We start from the raw sequence: 17,709 nt of genomic DNA, 5'->3' as shown, positions 1-17,709 counted from the left end.
TAAGAAAATCTTCAACATTTCATAAGTCATATCCTATTCAATGTCCTATTTTCAGCCTTTTTTTTTCCCCAGAGCAGACAAATTCCCCAGAGTTATGCAGCGTTCCAGAGCATCCTCCTTTTTATTTAATTATTTTGGAGGAAGAAAAGCTTTTTCACAGCACCCCCACAAAATCTGTTACACCAAGCACCACACAGGCACAGAGCATTGAGCCCAACACAATGCCTGTGATTGTAACTCTCCTCAGTTTCTTGTCTCTCCCCATTCTTCGGGCCTGCAGTTTGTACACGTTCTGTCTTCTGAGGGTGGGTTTAACACTAACTTACCCAGTAACCACGCATTTTCCAGTACCCATTTCAAAGTGTGGGAGCGTTCTTCCTTCAGCACCCAACTAGGAAAGTGGAAGATTAAATCTTCTCTCATCCCATAGGAACTGGTTCTTTTGAGAGAGGAAATGAGAGGGTCATGGAGCCAGTAGCTGCCAACTACTGTTTAGCCAAAGTCCTCCACATTGATAAAGAACTGTCGGGATACAACTGCCTTAAATGTAACTACATTCAGCAAATGACTTCTACCAGATACACCTTTGGTAAAAAACTGAATCCAGAAGGACTGCTCAAAGTTAGCCTTTTATGGGGGTTTACGGAGAATTGTGGTATGTTTGTTTTTGTGGTTTTGGTGAAATGTGCTTGAAACACTTTCCCCAGTTATGCTACCATGGTCTCACATCCCACCTCATGTCCAACTGTGCCACCATGACACAGAATGTTAGGCCTTGGCCCATCAGTTTGTTCCAGTGCTAAGTGTGATCCTGTTGGCCAACCAATCACATGTGTTTGAAGTGAGGAGTCAGCCTCTCAGGCAGGTCTGAATGTCTGGGCTTCACCTGAGTGAAAAACCAGTTTTTCACAGATTCTGTGAATCACGTTACTGACCATGTCTCTTCACTGCCAGAAAGATCAGAGCTGTGTTTGCAGCCCACCTCTAGCAAGTATGTAGAATAGGGAAGGCATCTGCATTAATCTCATGGGGAGTCTTGTCTTTTTGTTTGTTGGTTGGTTGGTTTAACTATATGTCTTTGTTACAACTCTATTTTGGGTATTTTTTTTTTTAAGGTTTTATTTATTTATTGGACTGAGGGGAAAAGAGAGCACAAGAGGGCGAGCTGCAGGCAGAAAGAGAGGGAGAAGCAGGCTTCCTGCCAAGCAGGGAGCCCACCACAGACACGATCCCAGGACCCGGGGATCATGACCCATGTTGAAGGCAGCCCTCAAATGACTGAGCCACCAGGCGCCCCTATCATGGATATTTTATGTTTTTGTCAGTTGCCTAAAAGCCTTTCTGGAGGAATAAGGTGATAAATAATTTTAAATCTATTTGTCATTACATACAAAGTAGAAAGAGTTCTGACTGATCTCAAAGAAGCATTTTTATTCATGGGCATTTATTTAAAAATATATAGGCTGCTGCTTTCTGGGAACTGACAATCTTTGAAAATCCATCATGAATGATCTCCTCCTGCAGCCCTCTCTGTGTTTCTTGTAGAAGTAGGATTGTCAGTAGAAAAGGCAATTGGGAAAGTCTGTGTTAAAAGGAAAGAAAAAAGAACAGTAGACATACAAACTCAAATTCATTTATTTATAAATATAAGCCATGTATATTTAAAAGAATTTACATGTTATTTTATTAAACTAGGATTCTGTTATTCTGGGTGAATTGCTAGAATTGATAGGAACTAGAGGCTAAACAGACTTGACCCACTATCTAGTAAATAAATTAAATGTATTAAAATATCTTAAATGCACAGGGGAAAGTAGGCTATGTCCTATATACAAATTAATCTCAAGTAATTTTCTCTTTTAATTGTCTGGACTTCCTTTAATTGTCTGGACTTTTAGAAAATTATTTTATTTGGTGAATGGTTTAAGAGTTTAGATTTGCTTTTCATGAGGAGGTGACTGAGATATTTAGTGGACAAAGGGGAAGAGCGACCAGGCATTGCTATTTTAATGGTGAAGAGTTCATCAAAATCAGACACTTATATTACAGAAAGAGATGCTTTTGAAAGATAATTTACTACCAAAAATATCATTGAAGAGAATGTTTTGTAACCAGATGAACAGAATAGCATTATTGAATATCATCTATAGTATTATTTAGAATCTATAAATATTTCCTTGCACATAATTGTCCTTACTTACATTGATAAGTGGGATGCAAATTAAATAAATAGGATGACCATTTGGTGGAGAATAAAAACTCAAGGCAAATTTCAATGTCTCTCCACCACAGACCCTAGCTTCTCTGCTCCCACCTTCCACTTTCTTGCCAGGCCACCTTGAATGATGAGGCCCTGAGGGGATTGAATTTAGAATGAATTAAATGTTGATTCTCACCAGCTGCTTTGGGACTTACTAAAATCTAACTCTTTGGAGTAGCTGGCATCTGGACTTTATTGGGCAGATGTAGCACAGACCAGACTAGAATTTTACTAATCTCAGTGTTTGTTGTTTTCTCTTATTACAACCAATCATTCTCCTGAAGGAAGCAAATCTCAATTTCCCACATTACTGCCTGTTGACAAATCTTGACTCTGGTTTCCTAAGATTTCTCTGATCCAACTACTTTAGCTCTTTCCTTCGCTTCTTGCTTAAAATCAAAAGCTTTAAATCGTTGTGTAAATTGACGTTGTGCAATTTTTTTCCATTTGACAAAATAAATTCTCTGTTCTCTTACCTTGTTATCTATTACAAACTTTGCTGAAGGTAAAACAAACATCTCAACAAAGTGCTTGAAACGCAATGCTCAGCCTCTTTCATGCATTTTAGTACAACCTAATTTTATTACCAGCTATATTTCACATAAAATCTCAGCTGCTGCTCCTTTCTCAAGAACCTCCGTTGTTGTTCTTTCATCTATGGACTGGCGTTTACTTTTGATAAAAAGGCAGCATTCTGTTGGTTCCAATTGCTTTGGCTCAACCCCGTAGCTGTGCTAACAATAGCCTGATTGTCAGTGAAATTAGCCTTTTATCTGTCACCCTCTCCCCTCCTCCACTTTCTAGCTAAAATAGGTTCTGCTGACTTGAAACAAATTATTTCATCTCTCTGAGCCTCAGTCTTCTCCCTGAGAGCATAGTGACACACATATTTTGGATTATTGGGCAAAATGGGTCCAATTTCTCCTACAGAATCAGTGCTCAATAAATGTGAATTTCCTTGCTCTCAAGGAAGGAGCGTGTAGGAAACTAGAAACGCGTTGGCACACAATGCATGTTTTAGAAGGCCACTCTTCTAAACAACTCTCGAAATTTTGAAGCAAAGAAGTTAAGTCCGAATTGAAGCTTGGAAAAAAGTTTTAAATGTCTCCTCCTTTTGGTTTAACCTCAACTTAACGTTCAAAGGATGATAAATTTATTCCTAAAGCATTTTGCATTTCTCCTTTAGAGAATTCACTGCAATTGTAATTAAATGCCTTGGCCCCTGGTTGCTTTGGAGCTCTGTCTTGAAGAGAGGAGTTGTGCCTGTCTTGGCTACCTCTTTATCCCCAGCAGTCACGTTATAGGTGATCTCAATAAATATTTTAGGAGTCAATGAGTGAGCATCATAGTTTGTGTTCCTTCTTTTTCAGTGTTTTATTTCTCTTTTGTAAGATTTTAATTATTTAGTTGAGAGAGAGAGAGAGCAAGCGTGCGTGAGTGGGAGGGAAAGGGAGAAGCTCACTCCCTGCCCAGCAGGGAGCTGGTCTACAAGAGGCTTGATCTCAGGACCAAGAGACCACCACCTGAACCGAAGGTGGAAGCTTAACTGACCGAGCCACCCAGGTGCCCCCATAGACTCTGTTACTTTTTTTTTTTTTTTTAAGATTTTATTTATTTGACAGACAGAGATCACAAGTAGGCACAGAAGCAGGCAGAGAGAGAGGGAGGGAAACAGGCTCCTTGCTGAGCAGAGAGCCCGATGTGGGACTAGATCCCAGGACCCTGGGATCATGACCTGAGCCGAGCCGAAAGCAGAGGCTTTAACCCACTGAGCCACCCAGGTGCCCCGACTCTGTTACTTTTAAAGCAGTGCTTCTGAAGGGCTTTAGTGAATCCACTTTGAGTCCACTTTTTTCTTTTTCTGAAGACTTTTGCCTTAATTATCACTAATACTTTCTTCCCCTTTCAGACTGTTCATCTCTTGGCCCTATTTCATTAAAAGAATACGTTTTCACTGATATTCCTTCTGCTCTATAAATAAATGCTTTAATAGTTGGAGGAAAGAGACTAAAACGCAAAGCCTTCTATTCGAAGAAATGCTATTGTAAAATCATTGTATTAGAGCAAGAATTCTTTCACATGTGAAAAACCGGCCATTATATTTTTGTGTAGTAATGGTAGATTTTCACGTGTTAAAATTTCATAAAAATTGTGCACAGAGAGGAGGAGGAGGGAGAACACGTGCACTGATATTTCCTCAGGACACTCAGTAAGTATTCTTAAAATATTTCCCCAAAAGAGCAAAAAACATATTTTAGATAAATCCCATTTTAGCTTCTCTCTTATTCTAAGCATAAAATCTATGCCTGCTAAAGCTATACTTGATGCATTCCATTCATTATTTAACTAAAAATTCATTGGAAAATCTATCTTAAAATCTATCAGTAGAAAAAAAAGGAAAGAATTTAATAAAGCTGGGGAAAGAGAATAGAAAGAATGTATCATGGGTTTGAACTCTTCAACTGCTCTTTTCCTGGAGGTGGGGGGATGAGGGGTGGGAGGCCTCTCTCTAAGAGTTATTGTAATAGGATCTTTTGACAAAGGCAGCTCTTTTTTATTGTTTTTTTTTGTTTTGTTTTGTTTTTTAATTTTTCAGGCCCTTAGGGCTTGGGATGAGGACTTAAGGGATGGAACGTGCACAGACTAAACACATGAACTGGGACTTTTTTCTTTCTTTCTTTCTTTTTTTTTTTTTTAAATATTTTATTTATTTATTTGACAGAGATCACAAGTAGGCAGAGAGGCAGGTGGGGAGAGAGGAGGAAGCAGGCTCCCTGCTGAGCAGAGAGCTCGATCCCAGGACCCTGAGACCATGACTTGAGCTGAAGGCAGAGGCTTTAACCTACTGAGCCACCCAGGCACCCCGAGCTGGAACATTTTATATTTCAAAGAAATATCTGAAGATTTGTGAAACAGTTTGAAAAACTCCTGAATCTGAATACAAGCAGTTGCCCATTTTATGAGCGGTTGCCATCTTACCCCAGCCCTTAAAACAAGATTCTCTGTGTATTTAAGAACTACTTTGGAGTTTGTGAAGGATATATATTCAGGATGCATAGGGCCTTGAGGACTGTATATTCACCAGCAGATTATGGGGTTCTTACGAAGATGATCCATAAAGTATGCTTCGAGAAACAGTATTTTAGGAGAGAAGTGGGTTTCTCTCCTAAAACAAGAAACTGGGTTTCAAATGAGCTCTTCACTCTTCCCGTTTTTCCTTCCCCATTTTCAATCCGTATCTCAGATTACCTTCTCAGACATTCTCCATCTGCTTTTCACCAGGATCAGCCTACCCTGGGAAGGACCATGAAAGGATGTTGTCCCCAAATCCCACCTGCGTCCTCACCTCTCAGTCCCATCCTGCACTTTTGGTGGTCCTCCTATGATGGTCTCCGAATGGTTCTCTATCCCTTTCATTCCTTTGTGTCCACAAGCTCATCATTAATAATTATCCAGGCATTTTGTCCTGGATCTCTCTGAACTCCAATAACTATCTAAGAGTGAGGTCACCACCAAAAACATATCTGTGAAGAACAATGATAGGAAATGAGGTATTGAGCTCAGAGTGGATTTAGATGTGATTTGATATTTATAACTGAGGGGATGGATGTCACGGGGAAGTTAGCTTAGGCTCATTGCATGGAGTTCTGCAAGTCCAAACAAGAAGCACTGAGTAAAAGTCATACAAAAGGAGATATGGGCTACAGATAAATAAAAAACTTCCCAATAAAGTTGTAGCCATGCAAAGCTATAAAAAATCCAGTTGCCAGGAGTGGTCAAAGGGGAAATGGATAGTTTCCTACCAGGATTTGGTAAAGGAAAATATTCTGTTAGTGGGGATGAGAATTCATTCATTTGTTCCTTTTTCATTTTTTTAAGTTTTTTTTTTTTTTAATTACTTATTTTTGCAAGAGAGAGAGACAGCGAGCACGAGGAGGGACAGAGGTTAGAAGCAGACTCCCTGCTGAGCAAGGATTTCATGCAGGACTTTATGCCAGGATCCTGGGATCATGACCTGAGCCAAAGGCAGACACTTAACCAACTGAGCCACCCAGGTGCCCCATTTGTTCCTTTTTCAATAAACTTTTATGGAGCACCCACTGTGGGGATGACACCCTCAAAAGAGGTGATACAAAGATAAATAAGACATGTTTTGTGTTTGGAAGGAGCTCCAAGTCTAGCAGAGAATCGGACATGCGAGCAAATACACTACAGTAGAGCAGTCTGAGTCCAACAACAGAAGAGTAGGCATAGATTTGGGGCACACAGGTGGGAGCCACTGCAGGCGTGGGAGTGAGCAGGCTTCAGAGATTCTAGCTCTCACACTGAGCAGTCCCAGTAGAGTAGTGGCAGGCTTCCCCCAACCTGCAAGCCCTTCCCAAGCCACAGATTTGGAAGCAAAATATATATACTGTAGTTGTTTTAAGCACTAAGTTTTAGGCTGATTTGTTACTAAGCAACAGATAACCAGAAAAAAAGATGAAATGAATTAATATGTGTGCAAAGTATCAAAAGGCCTGGCACAAAGTAATTACTCAATAAATACCAGCTATGGGTATGGGTATGCTCTTATTACTTATCATTGATATGAAAGTGATATTATTTAAAAGCATTCTATTTTACGATCTATGTCAATATATTCAGCTTTGTCATTCTGTTAACTGCCTGCTTACATTTCCTTCCTTTCCACACACTTTTCCTCTTCTCCACTGTCTTCCTCCACTATCCATGTCCCTCATGCCCACATGGAGCACATCCACAAGGAGCTAAGTAGGTCACATTTGCTATAGGTTCATCCTCACTTGGACTATGACATTCTCTCCTTTCTGGTCCAGTCATTTTTAGATTATCCCTTCTGATCCATTCACTAATGCAGAAGCCAGAGCGATTTTTTTTTTTCCTTAAATTCCAATCTGACCATATCTCTCTTTTGATGGCTTCCCACTGCTCTTAGGCCCCAGCTCCTAACCCTAATCATGGCTTTGGGCCCTATATTGTCTGCCCTCCACTCACCTCCTCAGTCTCATCTTCACTCACCATGTCCCAACTAGTCTGGCCTGCCTGTACCTACTCTCCTCTCTGCCGCATGCTCCTGGTACACACGGCTCATTTCGGTCCTTAGGCCCTTTGAATAGCCTTTTTGTTGGATTAACTTCTCCCTGTCTAGTTGTACTTTCTCAGGGAAGATCTGTGCTCCATAGCATTTCTTAAATGGTAAATAAGTGATAGTTTGCATAATCATGTTTGTTTAATGTCTGCTTCCACAAAGGCAGGAATGATTTCATTTCTTCACAGTGACATCTCCAACATCGCGCATGCAGGAGGCATGAGTGTCAAAGTGACTCACTTCATGGGATCTGCTCAGGCGCCTCATGTGTGTGGGAGTGTGTGTACTTTTTTTAAAGAGCTGTTTTAGGTTCAGCAAAATTGAGCTGGAAAGTACAGAGAGTTTCCATGTATCTTCTTTTCATGCACATGATAGTCTCCCCAACTATCAATACCCTGTGTCAGAGTGGTACATTTGTTTGCAATTGATGAGCCTACATTGATACATTATTATCAGCCAAAGTCAATAGCTTGCATTAAGGTCATTCTTGGTGTTGTATACTCTGTGGGTTTCCAGAAATATACAATGACATATACCCATCATACACTACGCACTATAGTACTTTCACTGCCCTAAAAATCCTCTGTGCTCTGTCTACTTATCCCTTCATCCTCTCAAATCAGTGGCAACTACTGATCATTTTCCTATTTCCATAGCATTGCCTTTTCCAGATGTCATTATTCATTGGAATCCTACAGTATCAGTATGTCAATCTCCTAGTTTTAACTAACACTTGTCTTCTCTTGGGACTTCATGGCAGCAAATTTTTTCAATGCTAAAAATATCATCTTTGCCTTCAAAGAGTTCATCTTTAACTACTGTGGATTCAGGAGCATAGTAGTAATAACAATAATAATAATAATAATAACCCCAAAGTGTGATAAGCATCATGATAGAGTACTTTGGCAACGTAAAGCAGCTGTTCTCTGGGAAGGAAAGTAGAAGTGTAAGTTAATCAAGAAAGTTTTCCTGAAGGAGCTGCACCTCAACTGAAATTTAAAAACAAGCAGGATTTAGCTAGATATGGAAATGTCCAGGAAAGGTTTTCCGAAAAAAAAAAAAACCAAAAAAAAAAAAAAAAAAAAAACCAACACAACAACAACAACAAAAAAAACAACCAACGCAAGCAAATTATGTGGATATTGAAAAAGAAACGTAACAAATATTTTTTGTAAAACCAGGAACTGTGCTAAATGCTCGACATTTTTTTCTTTAAATCCATTTAACGCTCATGACAATCTTGGCAGGAAAGTACTTTTAATTGAAGCACAGAGAAGTCACTAAGGTGGTAAGGAGCAAGCTGGGATTTGAATTCAGTGACTCCAGGAAAGATGTACTTAGCTCTTGTACCATGAGCAGAACCTTCAGGATCTGCAGTAATCAGATAACAGTGTCCTGCTGTAACATTGTGGCAGATAGGTTAAGAGAAGTGGACAGATTTGAGCATTCTTAAGGACAGGGGAGTAAAAGTGTGATTACTCAAAGAATCGAGAAAGAAACAGAGAGTATCAGTCAGGATGCTTTGAGCCTCAAGAAACACAGGACTCAACTAGAAGTGACATAAACCAGAGGTCAGGCGGCTTGGGAAGGTTTGGAGCTCCAAGGTGCCATTAAGGACTGTCCTCAGCATTCTGATGCTGTAGGCTTCATGGTCCCAGAATGTCTGCTGAACTTTCTAGTGTCACAGGCAGACCTGAGTATCCTATCTCTAACTTTTTCTGGGCAAGGGTGCAAGGGGAGCCTTCCCAACACTCCCCACTGCATACCACATCCCTCACCATTTGAGACCTTACCCACATGGGTGTGGACCCCTCAGAGCATCTCCTTCCAAAATGGCCACCCCTGTTGGGGTCTAAGGAGGAGCAGGCTAGCAGCCATCTGTCATTAGGGGGCAGAAGGAAAAGAAGCCTTCTAAAGCTGTGGAGGTGCTTGGACTACTGAGGATAGGGAATTCAGGGTCCTGGATACCCAGAGGTTCATGCGGAAGGAGGCTGCAGGCTCAAGGGGGTGTGACCACTTGGTTCTCTGAACCCTCCCCTCTGTGGGGAGGGGTGTCAACACAGAAGTGGCAAAGGATCTTTCTGGGACATTCCTATCCCACACCTCCAGTCGACTTCCCTTCAGGTCCCTGAGCCAGGTGGAGCCATGTACCCAATTGCAGCTACAAAGGGTGCTGGGAAAGTGCATGTTACCTTTCAGCCTCTGCCAGTGAGAAGACAATGAAGAGTAGGAAGCAGAGGGTGAGATGTTGGGCAGGTAGCCAACCATGTCTGCTATAGAAAGTCAGAAGTTTCTTTAAAAATTAAAATTAAAAAGTCCTCTCCCAGTAATAAATAAATAAATAAATAAATAAATAATAAAATTAAAACAAACCTACCAGGGGTGCCTGGGTGGCTCAGTTGGTTGATCGTCTGTCTTAGGCTTAGGTCATGATCCCAGAGCTCTCGGCTCAAGCCCTGCATTGGGCTCCCTGCTCAGCAGGGTGTCTTCTCCCTCTCTCCCTGCCCCTCTCCCCTACCCATGCTCTCTCTCTGTCTCTCTCGCTCGCTCTCTTGATATCTCTCTCTCTCAAATAAATAATTAAATTCTTTAAAATAAATTAAAAAATAAAACCTATCATACAACCCAGACATTCCCCTCATAGAAACTGGACCAAGAAAAATTCCCCTCATAGAAACTGGACCAAGAAAAATGAAATCATATGTCCATATGTACATGAATGTTTATGCCAGTTTTATTTATAAGAGCCCAAAACTGAAAACGACCCAAATGGCCAGCAGCAGGGGAATAAATAAACAAATTATGACCTAAGATAAAATGGCATGCTACTCACTAATGAAAAGGAAGGAACTATTAATACACATAACACATGGATGAATTTCAAAATAGTTATGCTGACTAAAATAAAGCCAGATTAAAGAGTCATGCTATATGATCCCATTTCCATAAGATTCTAAAAACCTCAAACTAGGGGTGCCTGGGTGGCTCAGTGGGTTAAGCCTCTGCCTTTGGCTCAAGTCATGATCTCAGGGTCCTGGGATTGAGTACCACATCGGGCTCTCTGCTTAGCAGGGAGCCTGGTTCCCCAACCCCCTCTCTGCCTGCCTCTCTGCGTGCTTGTGATCTCAGTCTGTCAAATAAATAAATAAAATCTTTTAAAAAAATAAAAAATAAATAAAAATATAAATTTAAAAAATATAAATAAATAAAAAAAACTTCAAACTAACCTATAGTGTTAATAAAAAAAATAAAATAAATAAAAATAACAATAAAAAATAAAAAAAATAAAAACTTCAAACTAACCTATAGTGACAGAAAAGCAGATCAGGTAAATGTGTGTATTTTTTGAGGTATATCTCTTACACCTCAATAAAGCTGTTTTAAAAATAAAAAGACATGGTTCATATGTTTTTTTGTTTGGATAATTATTGGTGGTTCACCAAAATGAAGGACCACAAGTTTGGAGAGAGACCACGAATTCTATTTGGAACATATGGAGTTTGGGGCAACCATGGAATATCTAAATGGAGATGTCACCAAAGTTTGGGAGATGAGTCTCTCTGAAGAAGACGACTATCTGGGCTGAAGTTGTTATTTTAACAGCTGAAATATGCACATTGAATTTTGTGATATCCATCATTCTTGATGAATGAGGAAAGAGCTAGACCAGAGTAGGTTGAAAGAGAAGCCAAGAAATATAAAGAGAAAAATGGGCAACTTTCGATAAGTTTGGAGGTTCTGGAACAGAGAAAAATAGGGCAATTACTGAAGGAGGTGTCTGAATTTAAGGGTATATATTTGTTTGATCTTTAATATTGGAGACATTTGAGTTATATTTAAAGACGGAGGGCAACAGTGCCTGGGTGGCTTAGATGGTTAAGCCACTGCCTTCAGCTCAGGTTGTGATCCTGGAGTCCCCGGATCAAGTCCTACATTGGGCTCCCTGCTCGGCAGGGAGTCTGCTTCTCCTGCTGACCTCTCCCCTCTCATGTTCTCTCTCTCATTCTCCCTCTCTCTCTCAAATAAATAAACAAAATCTTTAAAAAAAAAAAGACTGAGGCCAAATAATCCAGAAAAGAGGTAGTGATTGATGATATAGGAAAGAGAAGAAATGATTGATGGTATTAAGTGCATTAAAATATAAGAAGGACTGAGATTCAGAATGTGCTCTGCTGTACAAAAGGGAACAAGAAACATATGTCCAGGAGTCGGTGTACAGGTGAGAGAGTCAGCTGCTGATGACTTGAAGAACTTTTTTAAAAAGAGAGAATGATATAATCATTATACTATTCTTTATAAATATATATTCAGTATATAATTATGAGTCCCTACTTACCATTCAGCTTCCATAATTACCAGCTGATGACCCATCTTCTTTCATTTGTACCCCACTCTTCAAATTTCCCCTCCTGATGATTTTTAAACATATTATTTGATATATATAAATTTCATATATGTTTTTAAATATATATATTTATGTGTATGTATTTTATATATATGTTTATATATATATATATATGTTTATATATATGTGTGTGAATATATATATACAGTTGACCCTTGAACAACATGGGCTTGAATTGCATGGGTCCACTTGTACATGGATTTTTTTCTGATAAATACAGTACAGTACCATAAATGTACTTTCTTTTCCTCATGATTTTCTTAATAACATTTTCATTTCTCTACCTTACTTTATTGTAAGAACACAGTATATAATACACAGAACATACAAAATATATGTCAATCAATTATTTGTTATTGGTAAGGCTTCTGGTCAACAGTAGCCTACTAAGAGGTAAGTTTTTAGGGACTCAAAAGTTATACCCAGAATTTTGACTGTGCTGTGGGTTGGCAACCCTAACCTCCCACATTGTTCAAGGGTCAACTATGATTATTATGCCGTTATTCTTTCTTTGGCTCTTTTCAGTTGATTGCATGAAACTATACCGTTATTAAAACTAAATAAAAAGTAACAATAATTGCTTGGTACCTTCCATGGCTCAGTTGGTGTAGACCCAGACTGCTGGACCTGCTCACTGATGGGTGAAAGGTAAGGTCTTTCGGAAGAAAGGAGTGCTGATAGGCGCTCTTGGCTTCTCACTGTGGTGTTGTCGTGGGCATCTCCCAGAGGCAGACAAGTTCTGGGGCATGAAGTAGGGCCTCAGTTACAGTCCTGGATAGTCCAAAAGTTCAAGGCCCAGGACTTGACCTATACAATTTCAGACTCAGCAGCACTTACTTAATCCTTTCATTCATGAAATACTTACTAAGCACCTAGTCTGTGTCAGGTGCTGTTCAAGGCACTGGGCATATGAAAGAAAACAAATCAGACATAGTCCCTAGCCTTATGGAGTTTCTCACCCACCACAGTGAGCTCCGTGTCTTCTATGGAGAAGGCATAACTCCCTCCCTTTGCTAGCTTACCTAACATTCTCTCTTCCAATTTGTATTTCTTGTTAAACAATATTCCAACACTGAAGGAATTTTAAAAATTTCATCTAAAATAGCTAAATCTTGGGGCACCTGAGTGGCTCAGTCAGTTAAGCGTCTGCCTTCACCTCAGGTCATGATCCTGGGGTCCTGGGATGGAGCCCTGAATCAAGCTCCCTGCTCAGTGGAGAGCCTGCTTCTCCCTCTGCCTGTTGCTCTCTCTGCTTGTACTCTCTCTCACTCTCGCTCTATCTCAAATAAATAAATAAAATCTTTAAACATAAAATAAAATAGCTAGATCTTCTCATGGTTGTTTTAATTTCTTCATGTATACTTCTGATATATGTTCATGTATTAAAATCAGAAACAACATAAATGCACATGAGTATGGAATCATGAAACCCATGCAACCATTAAATATGATGAAGTAGATTTGCATATTTGTACTTATTGTGTATAGTCAAAGTTTGCCTAAGTCAAGGCTTCTCAAAGTTTTGCATATATCAGAATGAACTGGGGGGCTCTGCATAATAATAAAATGGGAGAAAATCTGAATTCTGAGGGAAATTAAGGGAGAGAAAAAAGAGGTGGGTTAAAAAAAAAAAAGTGAGAGAAATGGCCGAAGGGACTTTGGAACTGGCTACAATTTGCAATTTTAAGTTATTTGGTGTCCTGTCCTGCATTAGAACATTTTCAGTTGTCTCTAATTATTTGGATATTAGATATTGATAAGTAGCATTTTGGGGAGTGGAGAGATCAAATGTGTCCAGTATGGGGATGATGTGGTGCAGAAAAGATTCAGTAAGTACAACGGGTGAGGTGAGACCCAGGGCAAGGATTGAGAATTCAGCAGAAGCACGACATCAGAATCAGAAGTGACTAGGAGAAAGGGAAGCCTAAAATTTCTGAGGACAAGGAGAGATGAGGCTGGTACCCAAGAGCTATTTTTATTTAAATATTATAAAAGTGGGTGTGTCCATAATGCTACAGACATGGTTATAACCATCAGCTACCATCCAGCTTGAGACTGATCCTGAGCAAAGACAAGCAAGGCCATGTGTAATAATGCATGTATGTTGCAAATAATGGGGGCAGACTTACGACTGTAGCAGAGGGTTGAGACAGAACGTAATTACTCTTAGAATAGAGTCCCCTCAAAAGCTGTGATGAGTTTAAATTGTTGAAGAGTTTAAGTGGAAAATAATTCTTCCAATACTAGCAAGGATTTCTGAGTCAATCAATAAATGTCCAGTTCCATACCATAAGGAATGTTATCCTGAGTTTGCAATTTGTACCTTAATGCTGCTTGGCATCAATGGCTACGCCGAACACTAGTAATCTAAGGAGAAGTACCCATGGTAACAGCACTCTTTATGCAATAAGTTAGGACGGTCTCCAAAGTCAACAACCATTTAACATTCTGAAAAGTATTACCTCATGTTGTATAAAACCTACTTTTCCATTAGCAACACAAGGACTCAGCCTTTTGTGGAGGAAAGATGGAGTATAAGGAGTAGCCCTCCAACATCTCCTATAGGAACAGGTACTTTCACATGTGAGCCCATGGTACCCTGTGCTTAATTGAGTCACAGTACTTACTACATTGTATTTTAATGTCTGGTCATTTGTCTTTTCTTTTCCTCCAGTGGACTATGGGAAGCTTGAAGTCAGGAAATATATCTTTTGTTAGGCTCTAGCACATTATACACTCTCCTCAGAGGAACTGGTTTTGTAATAAGTGCATCAAGGATCGTATGTACTGCATCATTGCCAAAATCTCCAGATGCTGAGGGTGTCATTTGTCTCAGATACTTGATATGTTAAAATGACTTAGAACTTCCTGAGGTTTTCCCGAGAATCCATCCACACCTCATTCAAGAATTTTTTTAATAGAGGACAGAATCTGAAATCCTGGAGACCCAGGGTCTCCCTCAAGCATGGGAAAATTCTAAAGATATCAGAAATGATGGGATGATGGAGGGTGAGTCTTTGGGGATCTGCAATCTCATCTTCAATAATAAGTCATTTGAAGTGAAAGAAGCCACACATGAAAGATCACATATTATATGATCCCATTTATATGAACTATGCAGAATAGGATAACAGTTTAGTGGCAGTGGTTTCCAGGGCCAGGGGAGGAGGGGAATGGGGAATGACTGCTTAACAGAGAATGGTATCCTTTGGAGGTGTTGAAAATGGTTTGGAACTAGGTAGAGGTGATTGTTGCACCATATTGTGAATATACTAAGTGCCCCTGAATTGTACACTTTAATATGGCTAATTTTATGTTATGTAAATTTTATCTCAATTTGAAAAATATAAGTCACTGGGAGCCTTGAGCTAGGTCAAGCCTTATATCAAATTTCATTCTCTGAACTTGCAAATAACATGGTGTTAACTAACTGCCGAAACTTAATGAAGGTCTACTTAATAAACTTAATAAAACTCTAACCTTGCCCATTCACAGCGTAGGCGCAGTTAATGAGCCTGGGCATAGGACTGACATACAGCATGGTGGTACATGCAACTGATTTGAAGAGATCTTGTTTAATAAGATAACCAAGTTCTTTCTATTTTTCTAATAGCAAAATACACTCACCTAGCTTTCAAATAAATGAGTGCGATAACAGGGTCTGACTGGTAAGCAACTCCTTTGAAGGACGAGACGCCAAACAGACTTGAACCGATTAAAAGAGGACAAAGCTAGAAAGAACTTTATAAGCTCTCAGTCTCTTGGGAAATACCTTGAGATTTCTGCTGACACCTTTTACAACCAGACTTTTCTAATGGCATGCATGCTCTGCCCCAGGTCTCTGTGTTCCTTCCCAGAAGACTCTATCTCTATAAAGGATGAGTGATAGTATCTACACAAAGAAGGCCTTGGCAAGCTCAGCTGTGTGAACGTTGCAATGTTAAAGAAGTCCAGGCTTATTTGGTAATTCTGGCAAGACACCTCATGAGAAAATAGAGTGGGAAAAGTCTTTACTGACTCTTGAAATGCCATGGCTGAGAAAAATCTTCCATTTTTGCGTGCATGGCTATTTACTAATCCTGTTAAATACTCTGAAGTATCCGGAAGCATGTAATCTCAATGCGATACAGTCCATGGGCCTTAGAGTTCTGTGAGTAATCAAGATCATCTAATGTCACATAATGTGACCTTATGGCATGAGTTTTGGGCTTCCATCCAGCATGGTCCTTTGAATTGTATTAGCTCTTTCAAGGTGCCCTTTCCTCCTGCAGAATCCATGCTCCACACTGTTAAATCTGTTACTCACCACATCCTCCAAAAGTGGTTACTATGCCTGAAAATGATAGCTGATATTATGGAACACTCATCCGTATGCTCAGCTGCTCCTGTAGGCCAGAGTTCTGTCTAGGTTATGGACGACATTTAAAGGAGCTCATGATCTCTCTAGTTGGGGCCCTTTGAAATGTCAAATAGTCATTGCTCAAGAGACACTCTTGGAAGATTTGATTGTGAGCTCCATAAGCCAGGTGATTCCTTAATATCTCATTTAATACCCACCCTCCCCAGCCCAGCAGCACTGAAACTGAAGGGCCTAGATAGGAGGTGAAATCCTTTTTTGAAATTCAAATGTCTAACTATTGGCCAGCAGTGGTGGTAATAAGTATGTCTTAGTCAACTTCACAGTCAATGTCACCTCTCAACTGCCTATTTGGCATCTCTACTTGGGTGTCTTAGGCAATCTCAAACTTATCTCAAACTTCATAAAACTGAACACTGGATTTACTGCCTTTTCCCCAAACTTTTCCCATCTCAGTAAATGGCTCTATCACTCACCCATTGCTCAAGCTAAAAACCTAAAGGTGATCTTGAATCTTCTCTTTCCCTCACAACCCACTTCCGAATCCATCAAGTCCTCTTCTCTCTACGAAATATATCCCAAACCTGAGAACCCCCATCCTCTCTTACTTTGGCTACCCTAATAGTCTTCTGACTTGCTTTCCTGCTTCTGCCTGTGTTCTCCTCTACTATTCAACCAGAGGGTAAAGTGATCTTTTTAAAACAAATCCTTCCAATGATTCATCATCACATTTATAATCCAATCAAAATTATTTATTACAGGGGTGCCTGGGTGGTTCAGATGGTTAAGTGTCTGCCTTCGGCTCAGGTCATGATCCCCAGGGTCCTTGGGATGGAGTCCTAGATCAGGCTCAGCAGGCTTCTCCTACTCCTGCTCCTTCTGCTTGTGTGCTCTCTCTCTCTCTCTCTCTCTCTCTGTCAAATAAGGAAATAAAATCTTTTAAAAAATTATTTATTATAGCCTTACAGGCTCGTGTACCTCTGTAACTATACTGCTCTCCTCCTAAGTCTACTCTAATTTGATTGGCCTTCAAATTAGAACTAGTTGTTCTTTTAGCTCATTGAGCTCATTTCTATCTCAGGCCCCTTGCACTTGCTGTCCTTTCTCTCTGAAACATTCTTTCCCCAGTGTTTGCATGGTTCACTCCCCTCCTTTCAGTGCTTTGCTTAAACGTCATTTTTTCAGTGAGGTCTTCCTTGACCAACCTTTTTAACATAGCCCACCTATATATACTATCCCTTTACCAAACTTTAATTTTATTTAGAGCAGATATCACTGCTGACATATTTAACTATGTGTTGAATGAACAAATGGCCTAGCACTCTTACCAACAGTGCTAAAGAGTGAATTTTACCACCTGATATCGCTCTATATAGTAGCATTGCATCTTTCCCCTCTGAATAAAGTAGATTTCCCTCAGAACAGACTTTCCTCTAGTGAGAAAACAAAGATTTTAATGCTTTGAAACTAAGTCCAAACTTAATCACACCAACATACAATTTCAAGAACACAAGGCACGAAAACATCAAACTAGATCTTGAAAGGAGTAACACTTAATAGCACTAAGTAACAGACTTCCA

Source organism: Enhydra lutris, unplaced genomic scaffold (genome assembly GCF_002288905.1).
Source record: "Enhydra lutris kenyoni isolate GAN:26980312 unplaced genomic scaffold, ASM228890v2 scaffoldscaffold4, whole genome shotgun sequence".
Taxonomy (NCBI): Eukaryota; Metazoa; Chordata; class Mammalia; order Carnivora; family Mustelidae; genus Enhydra; species Enhydra lutris.
This window is presented reverse-complemented; position numbering follows the sequence as displayed.